The following is a 14,388-nucleotide window of genomic DNA, read 5'->3' as shown; positions in this document are numbered from 1 at the left end:
CCTTGCATCACAGATCAGCTAGACATGCCCATTTCCCAACAGCTGACCATCTGGTATATAAGACAGCGACAGGTCACCACAGATCAGACCCAGTCCCCAACTTCTCAGTAAATGAGATAGAGATGTCCTTAATTTCTTTTTTTTTAGTGAAGTATAGGTGCTGTACAATATTATATAAGTTCCAGGTGTACGATAGAGTGATTCACAATTTTCAAAGGTTATACTCCATTTATAGTTAATATAAAATATTGGCTCTATTTCCCAAGATGTCCTTAATCTCCTAATGACTAAAACCCTAAGGATACTGAGAGATAAATACTGCACAGGGAATCAAGATAAAGTAGAGGTATTGGTCATCTCTGTTTTTCAATAAATCCTCTGCAGTGTTTAAAGTGAGAAGAGATAATATAGCTGAGTGCCTCTAAAACGCAAGAACCGAGAGAAGAAAACGTTCAAAAAGTCACCAAGAAGAAGCCACTTCTACTTAGTCTATTTCCGCTGACGCCATCACAACATGCACGTTTACTTCAGTTCTGTACTACCTGCCTTTTCTCTCTGTTAACACTTGTTCTATCTCTAGCTAATTTTTTGTTTCTTCATTTGCTACGGTTTTATCATTTCTCTGCTACTTTTTGCTTTTTATTCCTTTGTTTCCTGGTCTCTAAAAGACTAATCTCACTGTTCCTCCACCAGTTTGTTTATTTTTTCCCCAGATCTCCCAACCCCTGTTCTTCTTACATGGCCACATGACTTCAGCCTTCTTCCTAGAGTATGAATCACGGCAGAGCATCCTCTAGAATATGGCTCACCATGTAGCTGTTGCATGATTCTCAAGGCTGATGTAGGAACCAGGATAACAGGTGGACGAGAGACAGCACAGGGGGAGTAGAAATACAGTCAAGACTTCTCGTGGACTTCCCTTTCTACAGTCTTCAGTTCACTCACCTTTGTTTCATTTCCTACCTTCTTTTTCAAGGTCAAGTTTTCCTGGAATTTCATTTGGCACCATAAGCCAGATGAAATCCACTGCCATCTCTATTTGCACCCCCTCCTCAGTATCACATTTTTGCCTCCACTTTAAAGTTTTGTAGATCATTTCTCTAGAATGGTCTTTTCAACCAGGATCATTTTCCCTAAACATTCCCAACATTAGATGGATTTTACTTCCACGGGTCCTTGAGAAGTATAACTACTCTGTACCCTGGGATCTTTTGTTGTTGTTATTTTCATATTTCTAGGGAAATTGAGGACAGGAAAAGTACCAAAAGCAGAATGATTATTTTTAAAAAAGAGAACAGGGGGTGGAGAGAAACTGCTACACAACAAGACCCAGGGGCTACAGCATCCAGAGCGGTTTGGCAGTGCTGAGCCAGACACCATTGGTTGTGAGGACCTGTGATTCAATTTTCTTTTACAACGTAGTTTGGGAGCATCATTTTTCCCCTGAGAGACAATGACAAGATTTTGCCTTTGAAACGAATAGCTGAGAAGTTCAACACCCTGTTGACTCTGGGCAAGGATAACCTGTGAATATACTAATGTATTATCAGATCTTCAACATCGTCATCTTTTTTACCAGGTGACCATCCTCAATAAAAACAGAAAAATCCAGCTGAGGGAGCAAATGTCCCTTAATTTCCATTTTCCCCTTTCGTGAAATGCTTTGGTTACAGTTAGGCACTTTGGTGTTCCAGAATATATTTCTTCTGCCTGAACATCCTTGAAAAAAGGCATTAAAATGCTCCTGGGTTTCGTTGTACTACCCTCAGTTTTGGTGTCTGAGCCCAGTGCTAACACATAACTTCGCATGATAATTTCCCGTGGCGGTACAAACACACACTCTGTTTCCTTACAGCAGCAGTGCACTAGGGGGACTCTTTCCTCTTCATTTCATGACTATAGCTCTACATGCCTGAAAAAGCCAAATACCACTGTCCATTTATTCCAAATATCAGTAGGTTCACAGCACTTTGACCAAAACCTGGTTCCACTCTTTCAAAGACAAGCACTTTTAAATGAGTGTCTGCATAGAACCAGTTGCATTGAGAACTTCACACACAGCCCTAACTTTGGAAAATCCATGTCTATCCTGGTTTTCTCCACCATCATCATCATCAACAGCCATAACAATAATAATAATAGAAAACATGGGGTGGTCCTCAAGGTGTAATTCAGTTTGAGGACCCTTGAGGGTCCCTGAGACCCTTTTAAGGGGTCCATGAGGTCAAAACTTTTTCAAATGATAATAAAATGAGATTTACCTTTTTCACTCTCATTTTCTGAGAAGAGTACAACAAAATTTTCCCAAGGCTTCCTGATGCGTGATTTATAGCAGATTGAAGGCAGAAGCAGGTATGGTTCCAAGTATCAATATCTTCTAGTAAGCCAGACACTACCAAGAATCGCAAAAATGTAAAACAATGCCACTCTTCTCACAAATTGTGTGGGGTGAAAATGTAGTTCTTTTTCATTTAAAAATGATGTTTATCATGTAGTTATTTTAAATGACTTCATAATTAAACCTTTTTAAAGGTTTCTTGGTTTTAGGGACTTCCGTGGTGTAACGGTGGTAAAGACTCCATGCTCCCAAGGCAGGGAGCCCGGGTTCCATCCCTGGCTAGGGAAGTAGATCCCACATGAATGCCACAGCTGGGAGTTCGCCTGCCACAACTGAGGAGCCTGCGTGCCACAACTAAGACCCAGCGCAACCAAGTAAATAAATAAATAAATAAATATTTTAAAAAAATTTGTCTTGGTTTTAATTTCTAATATAGTAAATATTGATAAATATAACCCATAAGCACAAAAGCTTTGGGGGGTGCTAAACAATTTTATAATAGTGTCAAGAGGTCCTAAGATTAAAAAGTTTGAGAATGGCAGACATAATAGAGTATTTACTGTATACCATGTACAGCCCTAAGCACTTTATATATTTATTTGTTTGTTGTCAGAGTTCTTTATATATTTTGGATATTAACCCCTTACTAGATCTATCATTTGCAAATATTTTCCCATTCCACAGGTTGTCTTTTGAGAATCTTTGCATTTATAATAGTTATTAAAATACTGCAACTCGATAGCAAAAAAACAAATAATCCAATTTAAAATGGGCAAAGGACCTGAACAGACATTTTTCCAAAGAAGATATACGAATGGCTAACAGGTACATGAAAAGGTACTCAATATCGCTAATCATAAGTGAAATGCAAATCAAAACCCCAATGAGATGTCACGTCAGGTCCATTAGAACGACTATAATATCATTAAAAGACAAGAGATAACAGATACTGGTGAGGATGTAGACAAAAGGGAACCCTCCTACACTGTTGGTGGGATTGTAAATTGGTGCAGCCACTATGGAGAACAGTATGGAGGTTCCTCAAAAATTAAAAATAGAACTCCTGTATGATCCAGCAATTTTACTCCTGGGAATATATCTGAAGGAAACGAAAAGAGGATATTGAAGAAATATCTGTGTCCTCATGTTCATTGTAGCATTATTTACAATAACCAAGATATGAAAACAACCTAGGTGTCCATCAATGGATGAACAAATAAAGAAAATGTGAAAATATATATATACATACACACACACACCATGTACAATGGAATATTATTCAGCCATAAAAAGAAGGAAATGCTGCTGTTTACAACAATGTGGATGGACCTTGGGGGCATTATACTAAGTGAAATAAATCAGACACAGAAAGAAAAATACTGTATGATCTCACTTATATGTAGAATCTAAAGAAAGAAAAAACCAAATTCATAGAAAAAGAGATTAGATTTGTGCTTATCGGAGATGGGGGGTTATGGGAGCAGGAATTTGATGAAGGTGGTCAAAGGGTACAAACGTCCAGTTATGAGTTAAATAAGTACTAGAGATATAATGTACAATATACTGACTGTTGTTAACCCTGCTGTATGGTGTATATGAAACTTGATAAGAGAGTAGATCCTAAGACTTCTCATCACAAGGAAAAAAAACATTTTTTTCTTTTACTTTTGTTTTGTATCTATACGAGATGATGGATGTTAACTAAACCTATTGTGGTCATCATTTCACAATATAGGTAAGTCAAATAATTGTGCTGTACACCTTAAACTTATATGGTGCTGCATGTCAATTCTATCTCAAAAAACTGGGGAAAAAAATAAATGCAAATTTTCTTAGAGATGAACCCACTCAAAACAATAATTGTATCTGTGAGTAAACTGAGATATGCAATGCCTTCTGGATAGGAATATTGTAAAAAAAAATCATTAAATTAAGGTCTTTAAAGGTTTTATACAGAATAGTCATCTGTGATCCATATCAAACCTGTGTACCAATACTTCAAGAATGTCCCCAGTGACTGCCACGTGCGTCACAGCAGGGCCCAAAGGAGCAATAATTGTCTGGTCCCATTCCCGTCTCTACCACTAACACCTTCATAACACTGGACCTGAACGAAGGTGTTGGGCTTTTAATACCCTTTCTAGTTATAACATTTGTATCTGCCAAATCCCCATGTCAGTTGGCAAATAAATCTGTGCAGAACAAAAAAAATGAAAATCTGTAATTCTTAAATATCCATTCAATTGCAAAACTATAGTTGAAGTGCTGGACAAAAAGAAAAAATGAAACCCATGAATAATTGTACATTATTATTTAATTATTTATTCAAAAAATTCTTATATGTCTCTTATGAGAAAGGCAATACGTTAGATGCTGAGTGCAGTCTGTGATGAAGATTAAACACAGCAAACAGTATGATACCTCCTCTCGGTCAGCTTACAGACTCAGGCTTGGAATCAAAACTTAAACAAATCAACTTGTAAAAAAATTTCAGAATTACTAATTCTGATAAAGACCGTAAAGGACATAGACAAGAGGACATGAGAGAATATTAGGCTTTTTCTATCATTAATTTTTTAAATTGCACTATGTTTCATAAAAATAATTAGCACAATTATTGAGAATGATTCCATGACTCAATAAATGGACTCAAGCTTTTCAACAGCTCTTTAATATCACGAATTCCCCTTTCATGGATTCCTGATTTTGATTAATATTTAAGTAGGTTGGATTCTTTTTTCAGGTAAGATTTTTAGGCTATTACAATCCTGAGCAATTGCACAGTTACTATTGCCTTAACTGTAAATAAATTCTTGGCTGCATAAAGTGTTCATGAGTGACATTAGGTTTTCTTCAACTTTACAGACATTTCTCCATGATTTCTTTCTATCTAACATTTCAGAAGAAAAGTCTTTTGTAGGGTGACCAGCTTCATATGCTTAAATATTTGAGAAGTTGTCGTCTTTATTCTTTGAATTTGGTGTTTTGCTGAGAGTCAAATCATTCACTTTTGTTACTTTTTATTAGGAAAAATTGCAGAAATACACAAAAATAAAGAGTACAAGGAACCTCTGTGTATTTACCATCCAACTTCAACAACCATCCTCGCTACCAAACTTGTTTTATTACCTCCTCTCTGCTTTCTTGGCTAGAGCGTTCCAGAGTAAATCCCAGATGTTGTTCTTTCACTCCTAAACATTTCAATGTGAATTTCAAAAAAAATATAAGTAAATAAAGAACATTTTCTTACATGACCACAGGCCATTATATTATTATTACTTAGTGCTACTAATTAGTTAATAGTTTTTCATATCATAATATTCAATATTATAATATTCAGTCCACATTGAAACTCTCAAAATTTACATATTGTCAAAAATATGTTTTTACTGTTGGCTTGGTTGAACTAAGATTCAAATAAGGTTCATTGTTTATATTTTCTTATACCGTTTAAGTTTCTCAAAAAACTTAACATAAAACATTCCCTCTTCATTTTGTTTCTTTTTTTAAAAAATTAGTTTATTTACTTATTTTATTTTTTTGGCTGTGTTGGGTCTTCGTTGCTGCGCGGCGAGCGGGGATTACTCTTGGTTGTGGTGCGCAGGCTTCTCATTGCAGTGGCTTCTCTTGTTGCGGAGCACGGGCTCTAGATGCGCAGGCTTCGGTAGCTGTGGCTCGTGGGCTCTAGAGCACAGGTTTAGTAGCTGTGGCGCACGGGCTTTGTTGCTCCGCGGCATGTGGGATCTTCGCGGACCAGGGCTCGCACCCGTGTTCCCTGCATTGGCAGGGGGATTCTTAACCACTGTGCCAGCAGGGAAGTCTCTGTTTCTTAAGCTTTAAAGTTTGAGGAAACTGAGTCCGTTCCACGTTCTGAATTTTGCTGATTGTTTTCTCCCGATATGATTAAATTTGTTTCTCTAGCTCCTATATCTCCTGAAGACTAGAAGTTAGATCTAGAGGCTTGCCCATATTTAAGTTCAAATTTCATCATGGATGGTGCTGTAGTTTCACACTACATTTTATCAGGAGGTACCTGAAGTCTGGTTATCTCACTTTTAGAGATACTAAAGTTCAGGGTTCAGGTGCTGACAGCCTGTTCCCTTCATTGCAAAAGTTTCCATTGACTTTCCATCATTGCAAAAGTTTCCATTGACTTTCCATCAATAGTTTTATGGCTCATGGATGACCACTGTCTGAAATTGTTATTCTTTAGAGGTTGCAAAATGGTGATTTTTCTAATTCTGTAATTCCTTCTGTATTTATGAGCAGTGTGTGTACAGAAAAGCTTGCCCTCATCCACTGAAGACATCTGGTTCCTCTGAAACACAGTTCATACTGCAAAGGCAGGCTCAGTTCTCTTCCTTTCTTTTTTATTTATTTATTTATTTATTTATTTATTTATTTATTTATTTATTAACATCTCTATTGGAGTATAATTGCTTTACAGTGGTGTGTTAGTTTCTGCTATATAACAAAGTGAATCAGCTATACATATACATATATCCCCATAACTCCTCCCTCTTGCATCTCCCTCCCACCCTCCCTATCCCACCCCTCTAGGTGGTCACAAAGCACCAAGCTGATCTCCCTGTGCTATGCGGCTGCTTCCCACTAGCTATCTATTTTACATTTGGTAGCGTATGTAAGTCCATGCCATTCTCTCACTTTCAGTTCTCTTCTTTTCATTATCAATTTTCAGAGTGAGTTTGTGCCCTAGCAACCTCCAATATTGTACAATGAGTTATGTTTGATTTCTTCTTTTAATATCACTAATAACTCATAGATTTTTATATTTCCAGTGAGTTTTAAACAGTTGCAACCATTACTCTCATTGGTGCTCAAACTGTCACATCTTTTGCCATGGGAGCCCATCAAGCTGGCTATATATGCTTTTGACATGATCCCATTAGCCTTTGATGCCAGCAAGATGTTCCAGGATCTTCCTGTACATTTCCCAAACAATTCCTCGGTTCTTTTTAGAGAAGAATAGTACTGAGAACCACTGATTATACATTGTTTCAGAGATCAAAACTCGAAAAAAAATTTAAGGGAGAAAAATCATGAGTTCACAATGATATTTCCAATTCAAAATTTAAAATTAGAGATTTTTCTTGACTTCCTTTATTTTGTACTTTATCTCGGTCTCTATTTTCTCTTATGATAAATATTTTGGTTCAAAAATAACATTAACATAATTACGTGCTTGTTTTACCCCAGAGTATATGTAAAATAGTCTGTAAAATAAACTATTCTTTGTTATTTTATGTCTATTTATTTTTCGGATACAGGATAAGCCATTTTCATGAATATATTCAGTATTTCACTTGTGGGAAGTTTACATCTATTCTATTTTTGAGTATTTTTTGTTCTATTTATTATCAATCATGCATTATTTGAACCTTCTTTCTCTGCTATATATATTTAACATCTATTATATAGTCATTTAAACCTATTAGTTCTTTTCCTCTATATGATTTTCTGCATGGTTGGGTTAGGCCCAGCTGGACAACTTATGGGGCTGTGTTTCAGGAGAGAGCACCCTTCCTGTTGTCATGGTTACTATTCATGTAAGCATGCATGATCTTATAGGATTTCAGGATACAAATCCAAGTTTAGGTATCAGTACCTGCAAAACTTGGGGGTCCCCATTTAGGTGAGAGTTTGAATTGGGTTTCTCCCACTGGGAGAAGCACCAGTCCCAGCAAACTTTTGGAACTTTCATTGGATAGATAATTCTGACTGCTGGTCTCTACTTCAAACCACACAGGAAAGTACAATCACATGGAATATAATATCAAACAACAATACAAGTTTAAAGGCAAAACTGGTCTGATCAGAAAGAAAGGGAAATGCATGAGAAACAGAAGTAAAAAGAAAATGGAAAACCAACACAGTAAGCTGTCAAGTTGACACAAAAACACTGAGGATGGGCTTTTAGATCTCGTAATGAAAAGGAGCTGGGATTTAAATGCCCAGTAAGGACAAGAATTGAACCTCCAGATAATGATAGATGTGAAATAGAATAAAGTCCCTTTATGAAGATCATCTCTCCAACTGGTTGAAACCCAAACCCAGTCCTAGTATATGTTTTAGGTGTGAGTTTATTTTTTGTTTGTTTGTTTACATAGTAATCATAATGAAAATTGGTCCAAGGCTCATGACTTACCTGGGGTATCAGACAGAAGCAAATATAAAACTGCTCTAGAGGACACAGTCATATTTTTTCCGTATAGAATTCCCCTAGGGAAGAAAAATTAAAGATAAGCTTATAATAAAAAAAAAACTAAAAATATATGAGAAAACAATTCACCAACAGCAAGAGTCATCAGAAACAATAAATAGGGAGATAAACACCTTACATTCTTTAGATTTTTTTAATGATTAAATGGATAGAATTATAATTATTAAACAAATTAAAGAAAGTATTAAATCTTAAAGAAAGAAGGAAATCAGTGGGGGGAAAAAAGAGCATCAAAGAATCAAATAGACCATTTAGTAATTAAGAATATAACTAAAATCAAAGCTCTATGTATAGGCTGAAGAGTAGAATTTAAGTGAAGAGAGTAAAGTAAAGAGACAATGGTGACTTTATTCCTGTCCTGCCCTAATGGACTTGAGGACACGGGGAGGGAGAAGGGTAAGCTGGGACGAAGTGAGAGAGTGGCATGGACATATATACACTACCAAATGTAAAATAGGTAGCTAGTGGGAAGCAGCCCACAGCACAAGGAGATCAGCTTGGTGCTTTGTGACCACCTAGAGGGGTGGGATAGGGAGGGTGGGAGGGAGATGCAAGAGGGAGGGGATATGAGGATATATGTATACATATAGCTGATTCACTTTGTTATATAGCAGAAACTAACACACCATTGTAAAGCAATTATACTCTAATAAAGATGTTAAAAAATAAAAAAAGAGACAATGGAGAGCTCAAAAGAAGAGATAAGAATTATTCAAGAAGGTTTAAGAAAATGGAGCATAACAAAGAGGTCAAACATATGTCCAATATATGAGAACTCTTGCTGAAAGAACCACTCAAAGGTATATTTTGAGAAGTAGAAAATTGAACTCAGATTGAAGAACTCAAGAACCAATGATAAGCCAAAAAAAAAAAAAGAAAAAAAATGACAATAATTTTTTAAACCTATACTAAAACGAAACTGGTAAACATGAATAAATCTAAATAAGCAAGGACAAGGGAAAAAATGGTAAAATATTAACAGGGGATGAGGGATAAAAATAAGGTGGAATTGAATTAGTAAATGAAATAATTGATAAAATGAGAGGGATGGAGAGTGGAGTTAAATATTGAAAAGTCTTTATTATTCAGAACAAGGGTATAAATATTGATAATCTCTACTATCAAGTATGCATATTAATTTTATGGGTAATAACTAATAAATGTAATATGACTTAACCAATAGAGACACAAAAGCCAGTAAAGTATAATCCATTTAATAGAAAGCAAAAAAGGAAAAAACATGAAAGAAATACATTGTAAGAATAAAGCAAAATATTCAACTGTGGAAATAAATTTATATATTGGAAAGTTTACGACAAAAATCAGGCAAGGATGGGAGGAAATTGGAACTATTTACCTTCTGATGAGAATATAATTTGGAGAAAATTAGGTAATACTTTGTAGAGTTGAAGATGTGCATAGTTTTGATCCTCTTTTAGAAGTCTACTCTAGAGAAAATCTTGCATCCATATGTGCTTAAGGAAACATATAAACAGATACTTATTCCATAACAATTTACAATAGCAAAAGATAAAGAAAATCCTAATGTCTGTAGGAGAATGGATGAATTGAGGTTTATTTATACAATGGAATGCTATACAACAGTTTAACTGACTGAAATAGATCAACATGGACAACTTTTTAAGGGTAATATTTAGTTGAAAAAGAAAAACAAGTTGCAGGACTTCCCTGATGGTCCAGTGGTAAAGAATCCGCCTTCCAATGCAAGGGATGTGGGTTTGATCCCTGGTAGGGGAACTAAGATCCCACATGCCTTGGAGAAACTAAGCCCGTGTGCCACAACTATTGAGCTCATGTGCCTCAACTAGAGAGCCCCTGTGCTGTAAGCTACAGAGTCCACACTCTCTGGAACCCACACCACAACGAGAGAAGAGAAAAACACGCATGCCACAGCTAGAGAGAAGCCCACGTGCCACAACGAAGACCTGACACAGCCAAATTAATTAATTAATTTTTAAAAAAGCTACTCAAGAAAAACAAGTTGCAATAGTAATGCATATGTATCATCTGAATCATGTGAATTTCAAAAGCATAAAATAATATACCCTCTTTATAATCACATTCATTTATAGTAAAGGTATAAAATCATGCACAGAAGGGAAACACACCAAATTAAAGAGTGTGATTATGTTAGGGGGCAGGATTAGAAAGGGATGGGGGTGGCTTTAGCTGTATTTAACTGTTACAGTTCTTTTACTAGAAGAGATGTTTGAAACAAGAACGAAAAGTGCAATGAATTTTGTTTATCTCTTCAATTTTTCATAGCTGTACTGGTTTCATTTTACTTGTTACTGTTCCGTCTCATATTCTCTGATGCTTTCATAGCATTCATGTTCCTTGAAATTTCCTTAAGATACTAGTACTGTCAAAAATTATCTTTTCTTATTCTTCAAGAAAGTACTTTTAATAGGTGGTTGCCAATCTACATTTTTTAAATTTGTTATTACATATCTTTGTATAATGATTGCATGGGTTCCACACGGATTTATATCATTTTTGGTTTCTTCATGTTGGAATGGAGCCAGTTCCATCCATACCTATGATTTTGCCAAGAGTAGTAATGGCTGGATCCTTCTTAACTCCTATCTTTGTTTACTTGTGCACTGATTGAATCTTTCCCTTTAAAAATGAGTGGTAAAAAAAAATAAATATAAATAAATAAATAAAAATGACTGGTGTAGGAGCTGGATGTTGGTGGTTTGGGTGCTTTGTTTAACCACTTAGGTGCTTGTGGGTCTGTGGGCAGGAAGTTGGGACAAGGAACAGCATAGCTCAGGAACATTGCTGCCTTTTGTTCCAAATCCCTCCATGTGGAATATCTGACCCACTGCATTTTTGCCTTTGATTTAATGAATTATTTTTTAATTCAGAAAATAATCAGTAGATTATTTTCATAGCTATAAAGTTGACTATGGACTTCCTGTTTCCTTTATCTCCAGCTCTTCTGTTTGCCACTATTCTCTTCATCAAGTAACTGAAAATAAAAAATAGTGTGTGGACTCAATATCTCCCCACCATCATGTAAAGAATGGTCTCCAGGCTGGATGTTTCCTAGTCGTCCCCTTGTTAATTTTTTTCTGGAACATGGCTTATTCTACTATCTTCAGTCTTTTTTAAACCTAAAAAAATTTTTGTGTAAGTCTAATACATTTTTCTTTCCTATCAATTTGCTTTATTTTCTTCTGGAGGATAGTTGTTAACTTCTTGATTAATTCTTCATATCTGATTTCTATCTCATTTTTCCATTTTTTATTAGTAGTTTTGTGATATTTGGAAGTATTTTAAATTCAAATTGTCATCAGACTTTTATGCAAAATGAAGGAATGATATTAGGGTAATATCTACAATATTTCTACATTTGGCCAATGTATTGTCCGAATTTTATGGGAACAATGGAGAGATATTCTCAGATGTAGAGTTTCTAGATGTATTTCTTTACTGTACTCTTGATCAATACACTCACTTGTAAAATGGGGATAATAATACCTACCTCACAGGGTTGTGAGAGCATTAAATGGATACAATACATATAAAGCCCCAAGTACATAGTTAGTGCTTGGTGACAGTTAATATTTATTACTAATAAGAACTTACTGTATAGCACAGGGAACTCTACTCAGTGCTCTGTAATGACCTATATGGGAAAAGAATCTAAAAAAGAGTGGTTATATGTATATGTATAACTGATTCACTTTGCTGCATGCCTGAAACTAACACAACATTCTAGATCAACTATACTCCAATAAAAATTAATTTAAAAAAATAATATTTACTAATGAGTGGGAATTTGAGTATGGGGGCAGGAGATGAGTGATAAGAGGAGGGGACAGGAGAGGAAAAGGGCTGTCCCCCTCAGTAAGAAGCTGTAGCTGAGTTGATAGAATTGAGGCTTCATAAGAAGGTACATTCAGTCTTATGCTTTCCGTTTTCTACTATGTGATGCTGAAATGAACTCAACACTAATCCCACCTTCCCGCCACAGCCTTTCCCTATTACATGCCTGAAACTTCAGGAAACAAACACATGCTCCTCCTTTGCTGAGTAGCATTCTGAAGGATGGAAGAATTAGGGAGAAGGATGAATAATTGGGAAACACAGGGACAGAAATATAAAATAAAATTTGAAAATTCAGTGGAAGGCAGCACTCAGAGCCATAGGTAACTTGGATGAATGCAAAGTTCTGAAAATTTTTTGTAAATCTTTGTAAAACTATAGAGTGTCCACAGACTAGAGTTTGAGATTCTATTACAAGTTAATCACTAAAGGAATGTTGCCTTTAAGCTTAAATTATACATAATGGCCCATCTCTGGGAACCCTGCTTCCCAGGTAATGAGCATTAAGCTAAAATACCTTCATTTAGTTCACGGGAAACATCTTGACCAGGCCCACCTGTGAATGACTGCAGGGAGGGAGAAATTAACACAGCCCCTACGGAGGCTGACCTGAACCAGGAAGTGTTTGACTTTACTTCCTCCCCTTTTAGTATAAAAGAAGCCTGAACCGTAACTCGGGAAGATAGCTCTTTAAGGTGGTGGTCTGCTATCTTCGTGGTCTGCTGGTTTTCTGAAGGAAGTCACTATGCCTTGCCCCAAGGTCATGTAGTGAGCAGTATGAGCTTGGACTCGGTAACAAATTTTGGTGAAGCCAGCTAGGAGCCTTGCTGCTCGTGGCTAGCTGGCCCCCAACTGGGGAATTGTCAGGTAAGGCCCTAGCAGCTGCTGGGACCACTTGTCTTAGCATCTTCCCTTCAAAATTCCCCGAAGTAACATTGGCTGCCCCAGTACTTGGCGGTTGGAGCAAAGACTCAACATCTGGGAGCCGGCCAACTCAGTACAGTAGGGTAAGTCATTCTGGTCTGTACAGCCAGAAAGTCTTTTTCCTCCATTTGGGGCTTTTTTTCCTCCAGAATAAACCAGTTCTGGCTTATTGAGTATAGCACGCTGTTGGAGAGAGGAAACAGTTGCTGGACTTTTACCCGATTTGTTAACCGGTTTGTTTGCTTCTGTTCTGTGTTCATTCATGGTGGAATGTTTGTGCTTTTGGTGCTGGAGTTTGTGCTTTTGGTGCTTTGTTGTTCTCGAACTTATAAATATGGGAAATACTCCATCTGTCCCTAAGGAAAGCCCTTTGGGGCATATCTGAAATAAATGAGCAAATACAGCTGTTGAGCCTACAACTAGGAAAGAGATGATATTCGATGGTAATAGAGTGTGGTCCCAATATATGCTAGGATCAGAAGAGTGATGGCTCCTACATGGCTCTCTCAGTTACTGTGCAATCTTGCAATTGGAATTCTTTTGTGAAAGAGCAGGGGGAATGGTGAGATTCCATATGCACAAGCATTTATGCTAGTATATCAGGGTGGGAAAGAGTCAGACAGTTGTCACCTTATAGTGAAAGAAACCCAAAGGAAAATCTATCACACAGGAAGAAAAAGGGAACAGTCAAGCTGGCTATCCCAGCTGCTTCAGTCGTTATGCCATTATATTCACCTATCCTCCCGCTCCCATTCCTATTCAGCCCCAGTTCCCAACACGGAGGCTCCGGAGTGGTCAGACTGGCTCCCCCTCCTTATAGGGATCAATTAAAAAATCCTGTGTCAGTTCCTGGGGAAGAGGGATCTGGTCTAGTATCACCATCTAAGACCCGAAAGGGCACCCAATTTTGGTCAGGCAATTTCCCTTACACCTTTATCCCATAGGGGGCCTAAATGCAAAGGCCAGACAGCTGGGTTTCTATGGATATATAGTCCTTTGTCCACCTCAGACTTGTTTAATTAGAGAAATC

The sequence above is a fragment of the Balaenoptera musculus genome, chromosome 9, assembly GCF_009873245.2.
Source record: "Balaenoptera musculus isolate JJ_BM4_2016_0621 chromosome 9, mBalMus1.pri.v3, whole genome shotgun sequence".
NCBI classification, from domain to species: Eukaryota; Metazoa; Chordata; class Mammalia; order Artiodactyla; family Balaenopteridae; genus Balaenoptera; species Balaenoptera musculus.
Note: the sequence above shows the minus strand (reverse complement) of the source record.